Here is a 10,560-nt window from a genome sequence, read left to right on the forward strand (position 1 = left end):
TGTTGTAGAGCCGAAAATCACATGACTAATCAATATCATGTGATTTTTAAATTGATTGATTGATTGATTGATTTTATTTGGCAAGTCACCATAACATATATACAGTAGCATTAAAACAACAGGCTTGCACAGGATGACCCACGAAAGCTCGAAAGCTTATTTCCAGTGGGGTCCTCAATATACAGAATTAAGATAATAAAATGTTAAAATTATACTATTTACATATTAAAAATGAAGAAAAAAATCAGAATTTACTATTACCAATAAATAAGATATATAGACAATAAATAAGATATATACAAGAATATAACGAAGAAGAAGAAGAAAAGAAGGAGAAGGAAGAGGAGGAACAGAAGAAGAGAGGGGACGAGGAGTAGAAGGAGACGGAAGAAACTGATAACGAAGGGAAATAAATAAGGAGAAGAACAACAGCATAAACGTGACGACAATAACAACAAGAAGAGGAGAATAGGAAGAAATAAAAGAAATAGAAAGAATAGAAGAAAGGACATATCGAAGCTTCAATCAAACTATGTAAAATACATAATAATACCTAGTAGAGAAGAGAAAAGAACTAGGTCAGTATTCAGGCTAAATCAACCGTACAACATATCATTTGCATCTTCTTTTTGACTCTCAAGTGAAAGATATTCTTTCAATTTCCTCTTAAAATGCAAAAAGTTTCCTATTTCCTTTATATCATTGGGAAGGGAATTCCAATGTTTTATAGCATTGTAATAAAATGAGTTACCAATACTACCTACCCTTTCTGGTAAGCAAAAATTGAAATGGCTGTTTCTTGTATTATAGTTATGTATTTCGGTAACTAGATTAAAGTTTGATCCAATGTAATGATTCGATCTATTGTGATAGATTTTATGCACGTGGTGCAAAATAAGCTGTTTTGATCTTTTGTTGACTTCAAGAAAACCTGCTCCAGAGAGTTCGGTGTAGCCAACATGGGTTCTGGGACCAGAACAGCTAATGAATCTAACCATTTTATTCTGTATAATTTTCAACTTCTTTTTATCGAGTTCGCTTATGCCACTAAACCAAGCAGGGTTGGCATAGTCAAATAAACTCTGAATAAGAGCAAAACAGAGAATACGCCTTGCTTTTTGATCCATACAACTTTGATACCTGTACAAAAATTTCAAACGGGCATTCGCCCTTTTTACGATTGATTCTACTAACGATGAAAATGAAAGGGAGCTAGTCAACTCAATGCCTAAATACTTTACAGATTCTTTCCTCTGAATTATCTTATTATTGTATGATACTTCAAATTCAAATGAAGTTTTATGATTACTTTTAGAACAAAACAGAATGCTTTCGGTTTTGCCTAAGTGTAACGATAATCTATTATCAGTCATCCAATCGACACATGTAGACAGCTGTTCGCTAAGTTTTTTCCTCAACAAATTTTGGGTTGGCATTTGAACAAAGTAGTACGCTATCATCTGCATACAATAATAATTTACAGTCAGCTTTTAAACAAATAGACATGTCATTGATATAAGTTGAAAATAGGATTGGGCCTAAAATACTTCCCTGTGGAACTCCACACGTTATAGGCATAATTTTGGAACAAATATCGCGAATAGCCACTACTTGATGTCGATTCGACAAGTAGGATTTGAACCATGCTACAGTAGCCTGGTTAAAACCCATTATTTGTAATTTTTTCAATAAGATGCCGTGATTAACTGTATCAAATGCTTTTTGAAGATCTAGGAGTACCATCCCAACGAATTGTCCCTTAGACATATTTGTTCTCAGATAATCAGTCAAGTGAATAAGGCATGTCTCAGTCGAATAGTCATGTCGAAAACCTGACTGATATTCGTAAATCATATCATTTTCTTTAAAATATTTTTCGATCTGAACACATACCGCCTTTTCTAGAATTTTGGATACTATGCTTAAAACACTGATAGGTCTATAGTTTTCAACAGCAGTTTTATCTTTCTTCTTATGAATAGGAGTTACTTTGCAATTTTCATATCCTCTGGGAAAGTGCTAGTAAAGATAGATAGATTTATTAAGAAATTTAATGGTTTGTACAAACTCTTTGCTCCTTCTTTTAGAAATTTAGCAGGTATCAAATCTAACCCAGTGCTTTTTGATACATTTAATTTACGCAACTCATTAAAAATGAATTGATCACTAACAGGTAATAATTCAAATTTATCTTGGCTTATACCCTTTTTTTCATAAAATTTACGAATGTTTTCACTGTCTGCACTGAAAATGTCTTTGCAAGATGGAAGTTTATCTACCAACGTAGCTGCGACATTTGTAAAATAGGAATTGAATTCATTGGAAATAGTTATCTTATCATGACATAATTCTCCGTCAATTGAAACGACTAATTCTTGGTCCTTTCCATTTTTCTTTTTTAATCCCAAACTTTTTAGATTCTGCCAAAGTCTTTTAGAATCATTTTTATTTTCTTCTATTTTATTTTGTAGGTATTCTAATTTGGCCTTTTTCACCTCTCTTTGAACCATATTTCTTAATTTCTTGTATCTTTTGGAAAGCGTGTCATAATCCTGATCGCTTAGATTTTTCTTCATTTTTTTATACGCCACATTTCTTTCTCGAATAAGAGAAATAATATTTTTAGTCATCCAGTTTTCTGATCTCTGTTTAATTCTAATCCGTTTTTGAGGCGCTATCATATTCAACGTTGAAATAAAAGTATTTTGAAAAACTGACCAAGCCTTATTTACGTCAGTGCATTGGGTTAAATCTGACCAATCAACGGCAGACAGTTTAAGATTGAAAGATTCTTCGCTATATTTTTTCAACGATCTGATATCAGTGGTTCTGTGAACACCTATAGCCAGCCTAATTTTCTTTCGTGTACAGAAAGTAAAAGAATGGTCACTTATACCAAGATCAATAACACCACTTTGACTTATTTTTTGTTCGTTATTACAAATCACATGGTCCAATAAAGAAGAACATGTGTGAGTGACACGGGTTGCATCTTTGATGAGTTGGCTAAATCCATGAAGACTCAATAAGTCAGTATATTTTTTAGCCAGTGGAGATTTCTGAAAAAGACAAACATTCATATCGCCTAAAAGTATAATTTCATCATCTTTCTTTAATATATCGAGAATATTTGACATCTTCTCAATAAATTGATTGCTTTTCGGAGGCCTATAAATGACGCCAGCAATAATTGGTTTTGATCTTGGTAGAAGCAAATTAATCCACAGTGATTCAGAATCACCTGTACTTAAAACATCTATGATATTGAATGCAATATCATTTCGGACATAAAAACATACACCACCCCCAGAGCCTGATAATCTATCATTGCGTATTACTTTGTATCCATCTATATTGATTTCTTCATCGTTCACCGAGTTATTTAGCCATGTTTCTGTGAAAGCAATGACTGCAAGATTCTTTCTCTTAAAAAGAATTCGAAGTTCTGAAATTTTTGGTAGAATAGATCTAACATTTAGATGTACAAAGTGAAGGCCTTTTACAGCAAATATGTTTTCAAAATCTTGATAAAGTAAACTTGAATCCTTCGAGTTTTGTTGTTGTAAATTTGGCTCTGGAATGTTTTCGGGTACCCGAATTTCTTTCTCACAGTTTACAATAGTATTATTGTAGTCGTCAAATAAAGATTCACAGAAAGATGGTAAAAAACAGGTTGAACAAAACCATTCCTCATCGGGGCTCAAATATAGATTTGAATATATTTCCAGGCTTATTTCTTGACAGTGAATATGATACCATCTTTTACAAGTGGAACAAAGAAGGCCGCACTGATTTGATTTTACTGGTTTTTCACAGTTTCCACATGGAAACTTAAATTTTGGGCCTGGGTTTGATTCAATATCACCAGACAATAATAAGAGAAGGAAAACAATGATTTTGGTCACTTCCGTATTCATTAATTCTATGGAAGGGATCCATTTGTTTTGAAAATAATAGAAGTACAATTTGGGATATATCATTCCGAAGTTTATTTTTTCATAACAAATCGTTTTGCAGGTAAAGTCGTGCATAAACACAGAACTCACCAGGTCAATTGATCTGTTATATAAATCAAAATTTCCCATTTCCATCTTTGCCATCATAGTATCATATTCTTCCATCAATCAAATAGGTATATATGGAGATACATGTACTTAACCATTAAGTAATAATCTCACTAACAGTAAATAGTCCTGCCACTCTCTTGTCGAAGTCCTCGATCTGGTTGTCTCACCATGCCTTCTGACATTTCCGTGTAAGTTGGTCGTAGGAGCAGCTACGTCAGCATAGGACCTTCCATCAAAGAAGTTTGGACGTCGATGCTTCTGGTTTGGTAAGACACGGCGGATGTTTGCTGCGAAGATACCCTGGCCAATTTTGTTAAGGTGGACCCCATCACGACCTAGGTGTTGCTCGCCGATGTTGTCATTGATGACGAACCCCCATGAGTTTCGCCTCGCAGAATCCCTCAAGGTGGAGTTGACGAAGTCGATCCTCCTCTCTTGGTACCGCGACTCCCATCGTCTATGGATGATGCCAGATAGGATGACCTTCAGCCCCTTTCTGGCAGCAATATTTCCTACGTCCACGATCTTGTTGTGTAGATAGTTGGGACCATCCTTGATGTTGTTTGTACCGACATGCACAATAACGGTACCTCCTCGAACGATATCGGCACACTCGTTAGATAAACATGTCAGAATGTCTTCGGACCTGGCACCGGGAACGGAACGACATCTCACTTTCATTTTGCTTGCCAGGCGACGACCATCAATGTTCTTCAACATCGAATCTCCTAAAAGTAGCACGTCGTGCTCCTTACGTCTCTGGCGTTGGTTGACCCCGACCCGTCTCCACTCACTGACGCAATCCGATGATTCTGCTCCATTCGCTTCGCCCTCCACCCCAAGAATCTCGAAACGATTGCTAGTTGGAATGTTGGATACAAATTCTCTTGAATTCACAGTTGGAAGTTGAATGTTTGATGATGATTGTAGGATACTCGATTCTTCTTCGACTGATGTTGCCTGTTGTACAAATGCATCGTCCATGTGAAGACTGCTATGACAGTCTTCCACAACGATGGTGGAGGTTGAGGCGTCACGGACGTCTTTCTGTGCTTCCAGTCGCTTGAGTCTGTTGTCGATGTTTTTGACAATGTCCAAGATTTCGAGTAGGATAGGCCTAACCGATCGATCATCACAAGTAACATTCTCTCGCTTATTAGTAACCGACTCCTCTCTTCCATTACCAGCGATTGTGGCCTTTTCTGCGTCCATTGCTCTTTTTAGTCGAGAGATGAGCGTTGCCTTCACCCCGCTTTTCTCCAGTCCTAACTTACTTAGTTCTGCTCGGAGTTCTTTAACCCTGAATTGTTCAATGTTTACTAGTGTTGCCATTATTTGATTGTGACGAAATAAAGAGAAATAACGTTAAAAAAGACGCGATATGACGTAATCAAAAGTTTGTACAGAATGGCGCAATGTTGGAAATTTCACGGCGCACAGTAACAAAGGTCTCTGCGTAGGCCTTGAGTTGCAACTGGTTCCATGGCAACTTGTTTTTGTTTTTGCGCGTCTGATGACAAAATCCACTGATTTTCGTCAGAAAAAGTTGAAGATTTTTTCGGAAATTCGTCAATTACTCCAAGGATAATTTGTTTAAGGATATATAACAAGCTCCTTCCTAGTCAGCACACTGTCCGCTATCGGGTGATGTAAACTTTAATGGCAGAGATATGATATTTCCCGAAATAATTATCCAAAAGTAGGAGCAACCAAAAACACGTCTGCTTCCTCCAAATGTCAAATAGCAATTTCAGTAAAGGTCTTGCAGTGATTGCCCAATATTTATTTTTATTATTATTTTGTATAGCCATGGGCCAACAAAAGTTCATAAGATCGAGACACATCTTAACCCATGTAGGTTCATATTTATCAGCATGAACTCTCTCTAAGTTTATTCCGGGGTTTATTCAAACATTTCTGTCTACCGTTATTATTGAAAAAAGAACACCTGCAAAACAGCAGTGTTGTTGTTGTTGTTGGTTTTTAACGTACGGCACTCTCATTAAAAAAAGAATATATGCACCTATCAAAATTATTTTATCATATCACTATAATGTCAATATAATATATCACTATAATATTTTATCATATCACGATATCAGCTGGTATAGCCAGCAGGGGGTTGGCATACACGTATTCGGGCCAGGGGGGGGGGGCTCAGGGCCCAGGCCCCCCGGGTAGGCGAAAAGGGGCCCCAAAAAGAGGAAGAAAAGGGGGAGGGAAAGATGAAGAGATAGTGAAAAAGGGGAAAGAAATTAAGAGAAAAGGGGGGGGGGAAGAAGAGGGAAGGAGGGGGCGCCGAATCGATGTCTCATATAGGGGTGCCGAATTAATGTTCGACCTAGGGGCGCCGAATTGAAGTTCGACACTGGGGCACTGTTTTACCTATATAGGGGCGTCGAATTGATGCTGGACGTTGGGGGGCGCCAAATTGATGTTTTACTTATAGGGGCGCCGAATTGATATTCGACCTTTGGGGCGCCAATTATGATGTTTGTCCTAGCTGGGGCGCCAAATTCACATGGACCTGGGAAGCGGGGGTGCTGCGTGTATTATTTTCCATAGGCAGCACCCCCTGGAATTCTGGTTGGTGTGTCACATATGAGAAATGTATGGAAAATTACCAACATTTTGTGTTGAAACCCTTTTTTTTGGCTGTTCAAATTTCTTGGCACCAAAACGACCTTCATTTTGTAGTTAAACTTTTTTCCTTTTTTTTTGCTAGCCAAATTTACATAGGCGGATCCAAGGGGCCCGGGACTCCCTATTGGCGGAGCAAAAGAAAAAAGGAGGAGGCATTTTAAAAAAAGAAAGGAAAAGAGAGGAGAAAATAAGAGGATGAAGAAGATCGAGTGAATGAAATAAGGCGAGGGGACGACTTGGAAAATAAAATTTAAAAAACCCTTTAATGTCACTATATAAAGTTTTCGCTCGCGTTTCGCGTACGCATTGCATGTTTGATGATCGAGATAGGCCTTCATGAGATTCTTCCTCATTAGGCTGATATGAAGCTTAAAATGTCAAGTTTTGAAGTCAATATACAAAAAATATTTCAGCTCCGACATCGAGCTTTCATTATTTTGTTTGATTTATGAATTGATTTTCAAAAAGTGCTCTGTATTGTCTCAGTATCAACATTTTCAGCTTGCGCTGCGCGCTTGCGTTATTTGATTTGTCAGGTACAGTGGCGTAACTACGGGGGGGGGGGGCATGGGGGCACGTCCCCCCCCCCCCCCAATCGGCTGGACAAAAAAAAAGGGAGAAGGAGAAAAAGAAGGGGAAAGAAAGAGAAACGTAGTGGGGGAAGAAGAAATTATTGTATATGTTATTATGCTTTATCATATTACTAAGAAATATAAAGTTATAAAAAAAATATTTCGTATGTAATATGATATAGCATAATGAAATATACGATAATTTCTTCTTCCCCCACTACGTTTCTTTTTCTTTCTCCCTCTTTTTTCCTTTCCCCCGTTTTTTTTTTTTGTGTGTGCATCATTTAGTTAGTGAAATACTTCTGGTCTTAGTGAATTCCCACAAACAAACCTTAGAATGCCCGTCTTCAGGTCTAAATTTCAAAAGCTTTCAGCTCGCGCTTCGCGCTCGCATCATTTCATTAGATACGTATCATGTTCATGATTTAAAATTTCTTATGTAATATGATATAGCATAATGATATATACGATAATTTCTTCTTCCTCCACTACGTTTCTCTTTCTTTCTCCGTCTTTTTCTCCTTTCCCCGTTTTTTTTTGTGTGTGCATCATTTAGTTAGTGATATACTTCTGGTCTTAGTGAATTCCCACAAACAAGCCTTATAGAATGCCCGTCTTCAAGTCTAAATTTCAAAAGCCCAAAAGAAATACCCAATGTTGCTTGGACACAAGTATATGCTCTTCATGAACTCCTAAAAGAGGCCTTAAAATGTCAGTTTGGGGTCAATATAGAGAGAAAAAAAATCAGTTCGCGCTTCGCGCTCGCAATGTTTGTTTAGTGAGACAGGTACATATCATGATTACAAAAAGTTGCTTATAATGTCCCTTTATAAGTTTGAATATATATTGTTGTTAAATCAGCTCGCGCTTTGCACTCGCGTTATTTGATGAGTGAGTTACATATCCGTTTAATGGCACACCGAAAATGTCTCTATTAGGTCAGTATACCTGGCATTTAAGCACGCTTCGCGCTCCCACTAAGTGACTCAAAATTTTTGCTGGTGCCCCCCCCCCCCATGCCTCGACCCAAGGTATGCAACTGGTCAGGTATCTATTCTCTTTGTGTATTCCATAAAGTTCTCAAAATATCCCTTTTCAAGTTTGATTGTCAAAACCTATCAGCCAGCTCGAATCAGATTATTACATTATTCTCTGATCACGCTTGGCGCTCTTACTGATGTACGTGCATCGGGACGTGCATCCTGCTAGAAATGTCAAAACTGCTTATAATGACCCGTTTTAGGTGTTGATTACCCCAAAAAATCTTGTACTTTCAATTATTTAAAATTGTGCTCAAACTGTTTGGTTTTAAGGTCGCTCGCATCAGTTTAGTTAGATACCCATCTTAACAATGGTTACAAAATGATAGTGCTTAGAATGACAAGCTTTAGGTTCTGCATATAAAAAAAATTTCAGCTCGCGCTTCGCTCTCGCATCATAAAGTTTCCTCCTTATGAGCCATGCACTGCAATTAATCCTTGACAGGTCAATTTTCAGGTCATTATATTACAAATTTCGGCTCGCGCTTCGCGCTCTCATTATTCATGTTTTATGAGCCTTATCTTGTTCGTAAGAAAATAGTTCACACCATTAAATGAACGGACGTCAATTCACAGTAATATTAGGGTCTTAAGTGTATTTAACATTGTTACCTCTCACAGAGCTAGAGCTAGCCAAAAGGGGCAAACACATACATGACTAAACAACAGAGGGTAGTAATCCACAATGGCGTGATCGCTGTTTCTTTCCCTACACAGCAAAAACTGTGGTGTTAACCGGTGTACATAGAGCCGGACCACACCAGTTATTTTACACCGTTGTTGAATTGACAGTGTGAGTTTTACACCTATAGGTGTTATTACAACACCTTTGGCTGTTACATTTACACTCTTTGGTGTTATGTTCAATCTCTAGGGTGTAATTTTAACACCTCAGGGTGTGGTCCTCTATTGACACCAACTGGTGTCAGTTTTAACACCACATTTTTTACAGTGTATATTTCCCCCTTCTGTTAACTTTCTGAATTACTGCAATTATCAACCGAAAATCTAAATAGATCGTTATACACAAAATTACAGTTTGGCCATAAAATCATGACTTCAACCATAGCACCCTCAACTATAATTGAGGCATGCAAAGCAACAAAACTAAAACAACAACAGGAATGTAAACAGGCCTTCATATAAATTCCATCTGTAAAAATTGAAAAATGCTCAATACAGTAACAGATCAACTTTGCCAATGCACTGTCATATCAACAGAATAAAAGTACATATATCATAATTTACCATCCATACTGAGTAAAAGTGCACTAATTCCTAAATATGAACGACATACACAACAATTGAAATAATACCAAAAGTACATGCAACCCAAATTGGAAAAATACCACAATCACCTTTTCCATCTTCCATCCGCTTAAAGAAATAATCCGCATATTACAGGCAAACAACACCTTACCATTAAAACACTTGAAGGCATGAGAGAGGAAAGGAATAAAAAGGATGGCTTGCCTCTTTCTAAAATCAAACAAAATTTGAACTAAATACAGAACTCATGATAAAAACAATTTGACACCAATGCATTACAAAATATTGCCTTTAAAAAATCAGTCTTTGGTTAGTTTTTAGCTACCGATCGGGGTAAAAGTTTTTCCGCCTCCCTCCTATATTTGGGAAAGCTCGATCCGCCCCGGCAAGTAACAAACGTGAACACTACATGCGAGCCTGATCATAAACTAGAAAGTTCACTTTTTATAATTTAGAACCGGCGCCGCAGAATATCCTGGCTGTGGACTTGGGCTATATAGTTTAGTTAGTTTAGTTTACTCTAACGATGTTGTAGGACTAAGCCTGTTCATCGATCAAAGTAGAATGTCTATTGCTGCTCTCCTTCAGACAAAATTAGATGCGCTACTTATGTTGGCAGGGAGGGATGGCAGGGGTATCATAGACAGCAAAAAAATTCCATGAAAAACACACGAGGATCGAAAATCACTCAAAATCATAGGCAATCTTCTCCCAATGATTATCCAGTCTATTCTTAAATGCAATCACAGAACAAGCAGTATAACTACATCTTCTGGGAGACTGATCCATCACTCGGTAATTGGGTTCATACTTTTTTTGCAGATCTAAATCCTCTTCATTGATTTATTTTGTATTTTGATTTGTGATTTTTATGATGATAATAATAAGGCCTAAATGGTTGCTCTCAATAGTTTTCATAATTTCTTTGAATACAATTTTCTGAGTTGCTCAAAATATAGTAGGCAGTGC

This window comes from Lytechinus pictus, chromosome 4, assembly GCF_037042905.1.
Source record: "Lytechinus pictus isolate F3 Inbred chromosome 4, Lp3.0, whole genome shotgun sequence".
Classification (NCBI taxonomy): Eukaryota; Metazoa; Echinodermata; class Echinoidea; order Temnopleuroida; family Toxopneustidae; genus Lytechinus; species Lytechinus pictus.